General features: G+C 37.7%; 1 long non-coding RNA gene across 1 annotated transcript; it reads left to right on the top strand.

The window, feature by feature from the left end:
* The first annotated feature begins 1,367 nt into the window (after window positions 1-1,367).
* On the top strand, window positions 1,368-13,224 carry LOC145989277 (uncharacterized). The gene is made up of 2 exons (XR_014441818.1): window positions 1,368-1,818; window positions 12,830-13,224. It is a non-coding gene; the product is annotated as an uncharacterized LOC145989277 (long non-coding RNA).
* Window positions 13,225-15,372: the final 2,148 nt, after the last annotated feature.

The raw sequence follows: 15,372 nt of genomic DNA, 5'->3' as shown, positions 1-15,372 counted from the left end.
AGCTGATGAAAGTTCCCTTTTATGTATTTGTGTGTATTTTGACACACCATAGAGTACATCATTACAGTTTATGTACGTTAACGTGTTATTGGAATCAACATATGTGTCAATTGACACATTTTGGCTTTTCTGTCTTGAAAATAAAATACTTTTTGGAAAACCAGGTGTGTGTGTGATTTCAGATTGTTGGCGCGTCTGATAGGCACAGTGTGGCAATACTCAATTTTGTTCCTTGAGTTTTTATGTTGGAAGTTTCGAACGTTTATTTAGAAATAATGCATTATGATTTGCCGCCTGTCGAAAGGGAACTAGAATTTAAAATACTGAACAATGACTAATCGGATACAATGACTATGAGAGCCTCCTTCATAGTGTAATGGATGGTAACGTACTCGACTTGAAATCAAGGGGTAAAGGGTTCGATGCCTGATGGAGGCACATAGTGGTTCGGATGCCTCATTAAACTGTATATAGGTCCAATCCCGATTAGCCTATCTGTGCATAAAGTGGACTTTAGAAAATTGGTTTGGAAAGCAATGACTGCACATTGACGACAGTCTTACCACACCGCAGCTTAGGCATGGATGTTTGTGAGCATCCCTTCAACGATTTTAACATATCAACACTAATACTAATCGTTGCTATTAGTGAAAAGTGGCGGAAAATCGAAGTAAAATAATCCAAATCAATCAATCAATCATACATCTTGCGGCGGCGTGGTGATCTATTACTCAGGTTTTGTTTTCTGCAGGTATCGAATTTGTAATATTTATTGAAATCATTTTCATTGGTTACTCATTATTGATTTTGAAGCAAATACAAGAAATTATTATTTATATCAGTTGCAAATAATTTGAATTTTAAAGAATTTGGTGACTGAGCACTAGTGTTGCCCACGAGACGAGACTTTGGCCTGTCTCGTCTCGTGGAAATGCTGTCTCGTGACGAAAATATTCGTTTGTCTCATGACACATGGTCAATCTCGTCTCATCTCGAATTTTTAAAAGCCTGTCCCGTCTCGTCCCGTGGACAACACTGTGAGCACGTTAGCTTGTTCGGCAATGATGATAATAACAGCAACAAATAACAATGTGGGTTATATGGCTCTTCTGACAAGACCTAATCAACAATCAAGGAGTACGGAACACGATTTTGAAGGCGTTTGCTATTGTTGAAAGGTCATGGAAACCCTTCTTTATTTGCAGCTGTAAAAATTTAAACATCATATCCAAAACTATATTTTCTGTGCGAGGCGATATCGAAGAGAACATTTACAAGGAAATGAGTAAATAGCCCAGCGGCTGGCGTACCGGGAGAAACAGCAGCGTCGTGCGGGGAAAATCATCGGAAGAGGAGCAACACAGACCGTCCGCGCCCATCGGTTACACACGTGCGTTTAAATCCACACGAGGAGGCGAACGAGCGCGAGAGGACCGATTCCGATTCCTCCCCTGCGGGATGATCCCAGGCGGGATAGCTAACTGACAGTGTCAAACACAAGGTGGGAGGGGCTTGGAAATTACTTCCGCCTGAGTGGCTGTTCGGTGGCTGGCAGCTGGAAACTTATTGGCTCTTTCTGGAAGCCATTGTTCGGAAGCGTGTGTCGCTGTGCGGCGGCGTTTTCTGTCTTTACGGAGCGTCCACGGCAAGGTTTTGCCGGCGGAGACCCAAAAACTTCTGCTAATTCTCTATTCCTAGCCCTAGGCGCCGGGAAAACACTATTCTTCGTGGCCAGATGCTGATCCCAAGCTCCCGACGAAGACAATACCTCAGCAAGACCATGCGCCGCCACATCAGGGATAATCATGTTCATAAAAGGTAAGTCCTATGTTATTCTTACTCTTTGATAGCTTGTAAAGGCACGTTTACTCCTCTTTGGCCGGATTGTCGTTGGCCAGGTATTTCTACTGTTGTTATTTAGCGTCGCTTTTCTGCCACTTTTGTGCTCATCGCGACGACGAGGATGAGATGAAATTGATGAAAAGGCACTCTCACAAAGAACAACCAAGCCAAGGCCGGGATTTGAACCCAGGAACATGGTGGCGGTATGGCACTAAACCACCAAGTCAGCGCCTGTGGTGTTTACGACTAGAAAATAGGCGCAAAGTACCATGAAGCTATTGGACCTATCCGTACAACAGCCACTCTTCTGAAAGCGGAAAGAGGAATTGATTATATTTAGGATAATTCATCACTAGATAATTCACAAATTTATCATCGTTTCAACTTAAAATACATTTCGTGCCGTTCACAATATAAATTTTAACCCGACGTCATCTCATTCTACATGCACACATTTGTGCTTGTACCGTGTAGCTCTCAATAACTATTAATTGGTTCAAAAAAGTATGGCAAATTTTGTTCTGATTCCTCCTCAAATATGTCGAATTGCCCCGAAAGCCTTACGACAGCAAGATTCGAACATGTTAAAGGCATCAGTGCCAAGTTTGGACGTGTGCAGTCGCCCTCGCAAAAATGTATTTAAGCATCCATGATTGGAATGCCTTTTTACAAATAGCACACATTGCGGGTATTATCCGACAATTGCATCTCATATTTGAAAACAAACCTAGCTATTTTAACATAGTACAGCACCTTTTTTTAAACTAATTTTTTAACGTTATCCCGTTATACCACCCGAACCCGATGCATTTTACAAATGCAAACGTAGAATAAAGTATCTGAAATCATCCATCTCAAAGCACAAAAGCCACGTATTCCTGCAGAAAATACACACCAAAATGTAGCTGATACAAAATTAAAACAAACTATTGTTTACATATGATTATTTGAGCTAGATTTTAGTTTAACAATGATAAAATAACACATTTTGAACAAAGGTTATATTTCTTACTATCTCTACCGCCATCTATAAATGAAAAATTAATCGTTTTTATCAATTAAGTTTACATAAAAATCGCCACAATTGATCCTTATATCTTAATTAGTATTATGCATTTATTTCTAACAGCAGTGGCGGCGATTGGGTTCCAAAACCAGGGGGGGGGGCAAGGTCCCAAAAATGGGAGGGGGCAAAGGCAGTATATTTCCCTTTATAGATAAGGTTTAGTATAGTGCGGAGACAAAAGTGGCGAAAAGTAGGGGGCAACTGCTCCCCTCGCCCCCTAAATCACCGCCACTGTCTAACAGTGATACATATCTTATTTTTTTCTTCAGAAGACCAAGCAGTCAACAGCCTGGTGCAGATTTGTGGAGTCAAGATTGATGTAAACGATATTATTATATAATATCCCTCTATTGAGGAATTTCGTGGGGCTGACAGAAAATGTTTGGGCCCCACTTCCTATACCCAATCCAAATTATGGTGAATAAGGTTGTGAAATTTTAGTTTTTCTTCCCCGTTGACTTATAATTTCCAAAAAAATTGAAAATGTGTGCCCCTATGTTTATTCTGCTTCCTATGAAATTATCTGTGCTAAATATTCTCCCTGTTTTAGAACCACGACCCAAATATGACAAGAAGTTATTGATCTTACCAGGGGTCCCGGACTGGCATGAGTTTTTCTGTCCCTTCATCAATTTCATCATATCATCACCTATTCTCATCGTCGCGATTACCCAAAGGCGGCAGAAAAGCAACGCTAACAAAAATGAAATAAAGCACGCACAGAACCCAAAACGTGTCAATTGACTCATAATATTCTGACTCCAATAACACACTAACTTGCATAAACTGCAAGTGATGCACTTGTTGGTGTGTCAAAATGCACACAGAAATGTAGCTATATAAAAGGGCATTTTCATCAGATGATGTTCCGTGTGATGCACTAAAAATGCATCAATTGGGAAGATCAGACAAGATCATTTAAAAGATAAAATTTATACATTTAGCTCTGTCAATTGATTCATTAAAAGTGAAATTTTGTTATCTTTGAAATTATTTTGTCTGATCTTCCCTATTGATGCATTTTCAGTGCATCATACGGCAGCTGATAAAAATACCTTTTATACATTTCTATGTGTATTTTGACACACTAGAAAGTGCATCATTTGCAGTTTATTTACCTTAATGTGTTGTTATTATTAAATATATGTGTCACATTTTGGGTTCTGTGTGTAACTGGCCCACTCAACAAAATACATACTAAATTTATAATATTATTAACACTGAATGGTACGTGCATTTCCTTTTTCATATAAAATTGACTTTGTTCATGTAAGCTGATTGAATTATTCTATTATTTTACTGCTAATTGGATATTTTATTATATACTAATAACAAACATGTATACCTATAACATATTATTCTAATTTTAACGAGACATGTGCCCCTGTATCTCCCAGCCTCTGACACCGTAGATTATGTATCAGACATTGCTAAAACATTATTCACACGATACAGTAGCTATCATTTAGCAGATAATATGAACTTATTAACTAATTTAATATGTAGGAGAGAGACAGAGTTAAAAAAAGAAAGTTCACGTTTCATACTGATGATTTGAAATTTTACTAACAATATAGTGATGAATACATATTAAATTTAGAAAGATCAAAATAACGTGAAACACAATATGGTTATTTTATTTTGATGAAAAGTTATTTCTTAATGAGGGAACAGAATATGATTTTTTGGTGATTTCCAAGAATGGTTAATTTCACCATCCGCCACATTTGCCTCGTAGGACTACTTAGCTACTAACACTACTACTACTATCCTACAAGTATGCTCTATTTTAGAGTTCCTATATTAACAGTTTCCATTTGCAATTTTACTTAGTTTTTTTAATCTCATGGGTTTTATATGACCATGGAGAAATTATGAGCCGATAAAATGCATGGCAAGAAAATAAAATGCACATTCTCGGACCTGCACAGAGAAACGAAAATACATTAATTTTAATGTATTCACTTCAAATGCATCAATCGATACAACCATGTATGAACTTGACTCGAAATTTAATGCATTTCTTTGCATCATTTATTCATACGACTGTTCACTTATCGGGCATTTTTCTGTTATTCTTATCAATACTTATTAATGCGATTCTTGTTAATTTTTTATTCAGGATTTGAAAAAAAAAAAGTAAAACAGTAAGTGAAAATTGACTAACATTTAATACGACTTTTGATCTCGCCACAGAAGTTCTCTGGTTCGAGTCCCTGGGCATGGATGTTCTTTGTGGAGTGTCTCTTCATCAGTTAATCGTCACTCATGGTCGTGATTAACGAAAAGAGGCAGAAATGAGACATGAAATAACAAAAACACAAATACCACATGTTTTGGTCTTTGCTTTCGCTACACATTTACTATTAAACTAACTAACTAACTCTCTAGCCTTCTTAAACCCGAAGATTCATGGCTGCAGCAACGCAGGCCTTCCATCTGTCCCTATCCTGAGCAAGATCTATATACTCTTATCCATCCCTACCGATTTCCTTTAAATCCATCTCAACGTTGTCCCTCCATCTTCGTCTTGGCCTTCCTACAGGTCTCTTACCATCAGGTTTCCCAACAAGAATCCTGTAAACTCCTCTTTCCTCTCCCATTCGTGCCACATGGCCTGCCCACCTAAGTTTCTTGATTTAATTATTCTAATAATATCTGGACATGAATACAAATTATGTAGTTCTAAATCTAAATTATGTAACCTTCTCCACAGTTTGAAATTAACCATTCTTGGAAATCACCAAAAAATCATATTCTGTTCCCTTATTAGGAAATAATTTTCATCAAAAGTTATGTAAGTTCCTCCTTACTATTAACACCTATATTTATTAAACAATAGTTATTGGTGGATTTGATAAACTCCTCTACACTTTCAACTCCTTTGCCGTCTTTGTCCAGACATAATGTAAGAATGTTCCCAGATTCCTTATTGCAACCTTTGCGTTTAGGAAACATGTACGTCACTGACATCCAAGTGTTTTATCCTCCTGTTGGCGATTAGGCAACATGGACGTCACTGATTGATTGATTGACTTGGTATTTTAAGTACACTTTATGCAGAGTAGGGTAATCGGTACTGGACCTACAGCTTAAAGTGGGATCCGAACCACTATGTGCCTCCCCAGGGACCCCTTGATTACAAGGCTGATATTCAAGTGTCTTGTCTTCCCTTTTGCGTTGAGGCAACATGGACGTCACTGACATTCAAATGTTTTAAAATCTCGTCTGCAAAAATCTCTCGATCTGCATATTCCTTCATGTATGTTGGAAAGCGTAGAAGCTCTGGAACAATCAATTCAGCTATAAAGCTTGATCAGCCCTCTGTCGTCACACATCCAATTACAAGTAAGGGGAGAAAGCAGTGGGTGGCCAGGGTAGCTGATTGTATCGCAGGGGAGAGAAAATTGGCTTATACATGTCATTGTTTGCCAACCATTGATCACGAGCGAAATTTCCGGGCTTATAGCCTGGATTCGATAATGTGTGCGCTCAGCTCCGACGAGCTTTCATATTTTTTCCCCTCTCTGCACGATGTCATGATATGACCACCTTTTTTATGTGTAACTCACTTATACAGTGTATGGTTCATAATTTTTATTTCCTTCACTACAGTATGACTTTTCAATGCGGCGCGTTCAATTCAAATTGCTACATTTGTGCCTATAGGGATAGTGCCCAGAAAGGGCACATGAGGGAAGGAGCTTAAAGGGCTGCACCCTCCCAAAGCATATTCAAATAAAGAAAAAAGTGGGAAATTACATTACACGCAATGTGAAGGGAAGTACGAAATGACGAATCAACAAACATTTTTACTTAAAAACTGGCTCTCCCTGTTAGTGCAGTGGCTTACGCTGTCTTCTTGTAAGTATTCACCGCGTTCGATTCTCGACAACAGCATATTGCACGGTGGTTTCAGCCAGAGGAGCTAATGTACGAGATCAAGAATGTGTGGGACCCTACCTCCACATCCCCTAAATGTACCTTCATGGCACGGTGATATACCATTTTACCTTTTACCTATTATGTAGACAATGACGACGGCAACCTTTGAGGAATCTATTCCAGACCGGATCTCTAATATCGAAGCGCACTCTGCTAACCCTTGAATCATGGGAGGTCTCTTGTAGTACAACAGTTTTCCCCCATTAACACTTTTCTGCTAATTACTATATTTCTATGCAACATGTGGTGAAATGTAATGCTTTTTTAAAAAATATATTATAGGATATAAGCCCTTGTTTGGATCAGATAACAGCAATGTGAATATCAAAATACATTTTTCTTTTTAAGGCGTGGCCCACCAAAATCTTTGACAACCATCCAGTGGTCCACCCACATCAACCCAATTAGCCTCCCTGAACTAAAATGCATCTCAAACTGTAAACCTGATTCTTGGCAAAGGCCAGAAAACCCTTTAGTGCATCAATCGATGCGTTTGTAGTGCATCAAATAGCTTTGATGCATTTGGTTTTCTCTGTGTACTTACTAAATCGGTCATCGCCTGGAAAAAATAAATTTCGAAATCTTTGCTTTAAAAAAATAATGCCTGAAAACTTGTGAACTTCTGTCAGTTTTGGTTTGTTTCATTATTGTTGATATTGTGTGGTAGAGCTTAGATTTCTTGTGCAATTCAGCCTTCACCATGTGATTTTTCATGTAAACTTTTTTTTCTCTCCACACATATTTACCAGCTATGAGATCTACATGTATTGGCCCTACTGGCACTACATTTACCTTTAGGGATTCCGAACGTTGACATGTTGAAACGATGTATCTTGGTTTAAAATCAATAGGTGTCGTTAAAAATGTTGAACAAGCCAGATGCTTTCTTTTTTAAAAGTTCTGACATGATTATGGTGAATCATTCTTTGTATACAGTAAAAAAAATGTGTCTAGAGACACACTACAAATAAAAAAAGTATTATGGTTCGCCAACTGGTGCAAAAACCATGAAAACTAGAAGCCAAATAACATGTTAATTATAATTATTGTAAACGTATTTGGGTATGTTTAAAGTTGTGAAGACTGTGAACGTCTAATTACGTTGGAACCATGGTGTAATATTTTGCTCTTTAGCAACAGCAAAAAAGTGGCCCGTTATCGCCGTCACTGCTCTTTAGTATAAGAATGTTGATAATAGTACTATAACAAGTACTTATATTATTCTTAATGAAAAGTTTTAGGTATTGTGTACACAGAGAAATGCTAATGCACCAGTTGAAACCAAGAAATTCAGAAGGTCTGAGCTCAGACCTAATGTTTAAGTGCAACATTGAGAAAAGTGTATAAAAAAGCATCAAAGGATGCATTAAGTCCAGCTCGACATAGAAAGAAATATTCACTTGCATCATGCGATACCCAGGGGTCCCGGTTCGAATCCCAGCCAGAGCATGGATGTTTGTGAGTGTCCATTCATCAATTTCATAACATCATCACCCATCCCCATCTTCGAAAAATTAGCCAAAAGTGGCAGAAAAAGCGAAGTAAAATAAAACAAATCAATAAAAAGCATCATGCGATACACTTTGCAGTTACCTTTACAAACGATATTTAAAAAAAAAAAATGCATTAAACTCTAAATAGTGTTGCCCACGAGACGAGACTTTGGCCTGTCTCGTCTCGTGGAAATGCTGTCTCGTCTCGAAAATATTCATTTGTCTTATGACACATGGTCAATCTCGTCTCGTCTCGTCCCGTGGGCAACACTAACTCTAAACTTGATTATTGGTAAAGACCAAAATACACAGTGCATAAAATAGATTTGATGCATTTAGTTTTCTATGAATATGTTTAATCGTATTGTTTATGGGGGCTAAGAAGGCAAATACTTCCTTTCCCTATGAGCAGTAGGACATCCAAGAGACTTCATAAAACTCTTTATTTAAGATATTTTTTCTTGTTTATGTTTGTTAATTATTATTGTTCCTTGTTTGTTATCTCACAATAGCTATAATACACGGTACATGCAAGTAGAATATTTTGAAAATTCAGTTTTGTCGTTATGGACTTATTTCATATAAAATTGGCAAATGATACACACAGAAAACTAAATGCATCATATCGATTGATGCACCAGAATGCATCGATTCATGCACTAAAGTATGTTTTATGGCTTCTTCAAAGAATCAGATTCACATTTGATGCATTTGGGTGCATTTTTGTATGTCGTGAAAGAAACACCAAAGTGCATGATTTGATTCAAGTGAGGATTCCTTTCAGTCGAGATGCACTAAAATGAATAAGTTGATGTTCCTTGATGCACCTTCCTGCATCTTTTAGGAGGATGCACTTAAACGTTTGGTCTGAGCTACAGAGTTTATGTAGCTCAGATGAAACGTTTAAGTCCATCATCGAAGAAGATGCAATCTAGTGCATCAAAATGCATCAAGGTGCATAAAAACGCACCAACTGATGCATTGAAGTGCATCGTGAATCAAATGATGCAAGTTGTTGTTTCTTTCACGACATACATAAATGCACCCAAATGCATCAAATGTGAATCTGATTCTTTGAAGAAGCCATAAAACATACTTTACTGTATCAATCGATGCATTCTGGTGCATCAATCGATATGATGCATTTAGTTCTCTGAGTGTACACGCCGTGTGTTACACTGCTGCAGACGAGCACGCACACACACACACACACACACACACACACACACACACACATACACACACACATACATACATATTGTTTCTTCTTTCCAAGCATCTGCCCCATTGTCTTCAGTATTAAGACACTCTCGAATGTATCAAATGAGTTCTAAACTTACTTCCAAACAAAACTAAAAATGCTCTCGAATTCTAAATACGCGTATAATTAGTTCATTTGTTTAGGAAGAAGGTCTCATTTACATTCATTTAAAGTAAACCGGTCGTGTTAACTAATGTTGAAATGCTTAAATGCAAGGAAAACATTAAATTTTAATTCAAGTACAACGATACATTCCAGTAATTCGCCTGATTCTTTCATTTTCTCTTAATGCAATGCATCGAAACGGAAGATTCAACGACGAAACAACAAACCAGCTATTACAAGCACGGATTCATCAATTAATGTATTTGAAAGATGTAGTTGAAATTACATGCATTATCTTTTATGTTTTACACACAAAAAATATAAATGCACTAATTGACGCAAAGTATTGCATAAAAACTGTAGTCTGTGTGTGTGAACACATGAGACATTGCATATTCACTAAAATGAGTTTAATTTTAACAATACTATGTTACTCGAGCGCTAATATGTATCAAATATTTAATAAACTTTCTTCCAAAGAAACTAAATTATTTTCCAGTACTAAAATACAATTGATCATTCTAATGTTTCGAATAATGTTTCATTCAATTGGGATGCACCAAATAAGGTTACATAACTTAATAGCATAGTTAATTCTTCACTTGTCATTTGAATGAACCTTAATTCCAGACCTTTAGTAACAAATGAAGAAGAATGACATAATGATATTCATAAGAATAACTGAAAATGCATGGAAAAATAGAGCAGTCATATGAAGTAATAGTGCGATGTAAAGCATCAATGCATTAAATGCAATCATTTCAGCGTCTCTTTAATCATGGAAACACTGCAATTCCTCTTGATGCATTTATAAGAAGTTTTGATCAACGACGAACCGAGAAGGCAGCAACGAAACTGCAAGGTTGCAGTTTCGTCTCTGCGTGTTGGGAAGTCAGTGATGTGCTAAGCTAAACTTTATACTTCCACTGTAGATGGGCGATCCGCACTGGCCATGCCGAAGCAACACACGCTTAAAAGTTCAAAAGTTCGGCAGGTGTTGGACATGGATTCCTCACGCTGTTGGCAAACCAGTTTTTTTGTCACTGGTCAAGAATTTAATTACCCTACGAGTGTACACTCTACAAGAAACACGCATGTACTTATGCGTGACGCGCATGGTGCCAAACTTCTATATTCTGCTTATAACATCTTTCTCCTGCTTTTCATAATCTCCCAATTAACGTCAGAGGATGGAAGGGAACGAAGTGAAATTTTCAGAGACCACCCATGGGAGATAGATGGTCACGGAAGCGTTTTTACCACCCCTTTAGCTTGTTATATGGTGCAAGATAAGACGCTCATGAATATATAAGGGCGAAACACCCTTCTGAAGGTACCGTAATAAATAAGAGGGATTAATACGTAATATTCATTTAAAAGCTTTTGAAGTGATTTCTCATTCGAAGTTCGTATCTCGTTGGGTAAGGAACGGGAAACTTCATTTCTGGACCGCCTGGAACTTGTTTGTCGCCCTGAAGAAAAACGGCCCCGGGTCTTCTCATTACAGTCGTGGTCTCAATAAGCAGGTGATCCATCATTTCCACAACTGGACTTGTCTTCGGGGCTGTCTCTCCTCTTTTTTTTCCCTCCTGGTGTCTTCTTTCTGCTTTTCTCGTTCCTCATTCCATGGAACCTGCAGAGAACATGTCAATACTCTTAAATATATCACCAGTTACCGAAATAAATAACTTCATTTTTAACACTACACACATAAAACTAAATGCACGATATCGATTGATGCACCAGAATGCATGGATTGATGCTCTAAAGTGTGTTTTATGGCTTCTTCAAAGAATCAGATTCACATTTGATGCATTTGGGTGCATTTTTATATGTCGTGAAAGAAACACCAAAGTGCATCATTTGATTCAAATGAGGATCTATTTCAGTCGAGATGCACTTCAATGAATCAGTTGATGTTCCTTGATGCACCTTCCTGCATCATCAAAAAAGATACATTCTCGTGCATCAAAACGCATCAACTGATGTATTGAAGCGCATCTCGAATGCAATAACTCCTCACTTGAATCAAATGATGCACTTTGGTGTTTCTTTCACGACATAAAAGAATGCACCGAAATGCATCAAATGTGAATCTGATTCTTTGAAGAAGCCATACAACACACTTTAGTGCATCAATCGATGCATTCTGGTGCATCAATCTGGTACACTCTCTCTCACGCACACGCACTCACACACGGGTAAAGCATTGTTACGCTAAAACGTTCTGAGTGTCCCTTCATCATGTTCATCACTCATTCTCATCTTCGCGATTAGCCAAAAGTGGCAGAAAGAAAATAAATACAATTAATTAGTCAATTTATTAATTAATTAGATATTTTAAATACTGAAAGCAGTGAGAAGGCCTCCACACAGCCCTCTCAGGGAATATTAAATTCATTTGAATGTCAGGAATAGAATAGAAAGATCTAAATTTAGAACACCACTTTCTCTTTAACTCAAATGGAGTGTTAGATTACACCCCACCCATAATATTTGAAACGATGCTGCACATACATTAAGTAAACGAACGACCAAAATGTATCTAATTTTTTATAAATATTAGTCATGTAAGTATCATATTCCTCGACATATTCAAGGCATGTTGCAATTTGCATGGTGTAGCTCTACCTTCTTACTTTTATTTCTAAATAAAATTCTGCAAATAATATTAAATAAAATGCATAGCACTTATTCTTAGCTTTTTTAAAGATTTTTAGCAACAAATTAACAAGAACAACATTAATATATAAAAATGAAAATAACAGAAAAATGCATCGAAAGAAACTGATCATATGAACTAATGATGCATCCAATTTTTATTCAAGTAAATATAACCCATCCCAGTGCGCCTGGTGATCAATCTAAATATCTCATTTCCTCTTGACGCATTAAAAATTCATCGCATCAGAAGTTTCGATCAACGACGAATCCATTACAACTCTATAGACGGATTTGAACTGCATGAACTAAATTAGATGCATGTTCTGTCCTGTATGTAAGAACCGTGTATGTCACAGTGTATTGATGAATAAATTTACATTAATTGTAGCATTATAAATGTTTATATGAATTTGTTAATACATTAACAACTGATATATTTCCTTTGCATTTCAGGTACTACAGAGACCACATATTGCCTTTCGGATGATAATCCAGAGAATTACTTCTTTGCTCCAACTGAAGAGTTAGATTCGATTCAAGAACACATGGATCGCTGCAAGGGAATGGAATCACCTTGTGCATCACATTCCACGCTTCTGTCCAGCTTTACGAGCTTCTACTTAATAAGCTTAGATGGACATCACTTGAAGAAGCGTCATCAATACTATAAATCGGTTTTCACAACTCGTGATTGCAATTAAAATATTACCATCCAGTACAATGACCTTACAAGTCATGTAGATGTAGAACGTTTCAGAACGCTGTCTTGTAATAATTTGTAACTTGCCTTTCAAATAATTGATTTATCTTGTTTTTCTTACTGCTATGATCATTCAATGTTATTATATACCAACTTAAAATGGTTAAATTCTGTATTCAGAATATTCAATAAATTAGATCAAAATATACAAGTAGTTACAAAGTAAACCCATAGATGGCGAGATAGAAAATAATATTATACTTAATATATTTGATACAGTTCATCACACGAAGTTTTAAATGGTTTTGAGTGAAGTTAATCCTCATAAATATAACTAAGACTTACTTCAGATATTTACAACTGATAACGTAGACATCCATTTTGCAATAATATGAATATTTTAACAGTTACTTCAAAGTATCAAAATTCATAATAATAATGAAATTAGTATGATGCAGTAATTTTTTCCTAGATGTAACACTCTTGCAGAGTCATATCGAAGCTTGTAACCATACAAGTTAACCTCTGACGCCATACATTTAGTGCAAATGCTTTTACTTTCCAGGGGGGGGTACCCCTTCCCTTGTTTGGTTACACAACCTGTTGTCCACAAAGTATTACTGTTGATTGATTGATTGGATTAGGGTATTTTACTTCGCTGTTCTTCCAATTTTTGGTTAATCGCGACGATGAGGATGAGTGATGGTATGATGGAATTTGATGAAGGAACACTCACAAAGAACGTCCATGCCCAATCCGGGATTCAAACCCGGGAGCGTATTAATGTGTCTTGGGTGGTGGCAACCATGAATTTGCGTGTCGTGGTTGTCTATTTACAGGATGAACATTGCTGTTTTTCAAGGTTTTAGTATCATCTAACGAGAAATCGTCGAGTAAGACGTTATTTTAAAAAGTTGTTTGCTTTGGTGTCTATAGATATTGTGGAAGTTTGTCGGTGCTGTATGTCCTATCTATAAGTATTCAGAGTAGTGCACTTGGTAATTTTGTTTTTGGTCTAATTTTCACCTACATTACGTTCTAATTTTATTACCTCACTTGCACGTAGTACATCCTACACTGCATTTTGCAGACTAACTAGGATCTGGCGACTAGACCTGCGGCCAGGCTAATCCTCTGCAGGCCTTGTGTCGTCTGTATGTGTCTGTGATCGCCTCTTGCGTTGTGTCTGTAATTGTTTATGATTGTCGCTTCATCGATCTCATCGTATCACCATTCATCTCCATCGTCGCGATTAGCCAATAGTGGCAGAAAAGCGAGGTAAAGTAAATCAATTCAATCAATCAATCTTATTTCACCAGTTCATTTCGGTTATGTAACGTCGCCTTCCTCCCCCTTGAAATATTCGCGACGATGACTGATAAAATGGATATCGGACAAACACAAAGATGTATCTGTGCCTTACCCAAGGTTCGAATGTGGAACTTTTGGTTTCGTAGCGCGTTGAAGTCTCGACATTCGAGTCACCGACTAAGTTGTACAGTTAAATATCTCGTCTGGGCAAGTCTTGTTCTCGCGTGCCTTGCCGCTGTATTATCTCTGCTCTCCAACTAACAAACACGCTGCAAACCACATAGTGCACGAGAAATCATCAGATCTGCGAAACTTTAAAACACGCTATCTTTATCCTTGCATCCACGCAGCCTTCGATGAAGGGGAGTTGCTCGCATTGCATAACTGGCAAGGATACGTCTCACCTTGCCCCAGCGCAGGTCGCGGTCAGTTTAAGGGATGGAGGAAAAGGGTCGAATTCGACCAGCATGAAAGTCAAGAGCAGCTGTCCGACGACACTTGCAAGGCGTTGGTACGCAACAGGTCGTTGAACAAAATCTTCCTACTGAATGCAAGTGGTGACGTCAGTTACAGCACCCTGACGCGAATGCCTGATCGCATTTCGCCCTGAAAGGGGTCGAAATTCGTCATGTAAATACGAGCTGGTTTCGCTGTAACAGATAAAGTCGAACAATGGTTCTGTGGTCGATTCAGTGATTGATTGATTTTTTGTTTTAAGTCCACCTTATGCACAGAAAGGCTAATCGGGACTGGACCTACATTTTAAAGTGGGATCCGAACCAGTGTGTGCCTCCATCGGGTATCGAACCCGGGATCGCTTGATTACACACAGAGAACTAAATGCATCATATCGATTGATGCACCAGAATGCATCGGATGCACTAAAGTGTGTTTTATGGCTTCTTCAAAGAATCAGATTCACATTTGATGCATTTCGGTGCATTTTTGTATGTCGTGAAAGAAACACCAAAGTGCATCATTTGAT

This window comes from Lepisma saccharinum, chromosome 6 (genome assembly GCF_977018435.1).
Source record: "Lepisma saccharinum chromosome 6, izLepSacc3.1, whole genome shotgun sequence".
NCBI classification, from domain to species: Eukaryota; Metazoa; Arthropoda; class Insecta; order Zygentoma; family Lepismatidae; genus Lepisma; species Lepisma saccharinum.
This window is presented reverse-complemented; position numbering and strand designations above follow the sequence as displayed.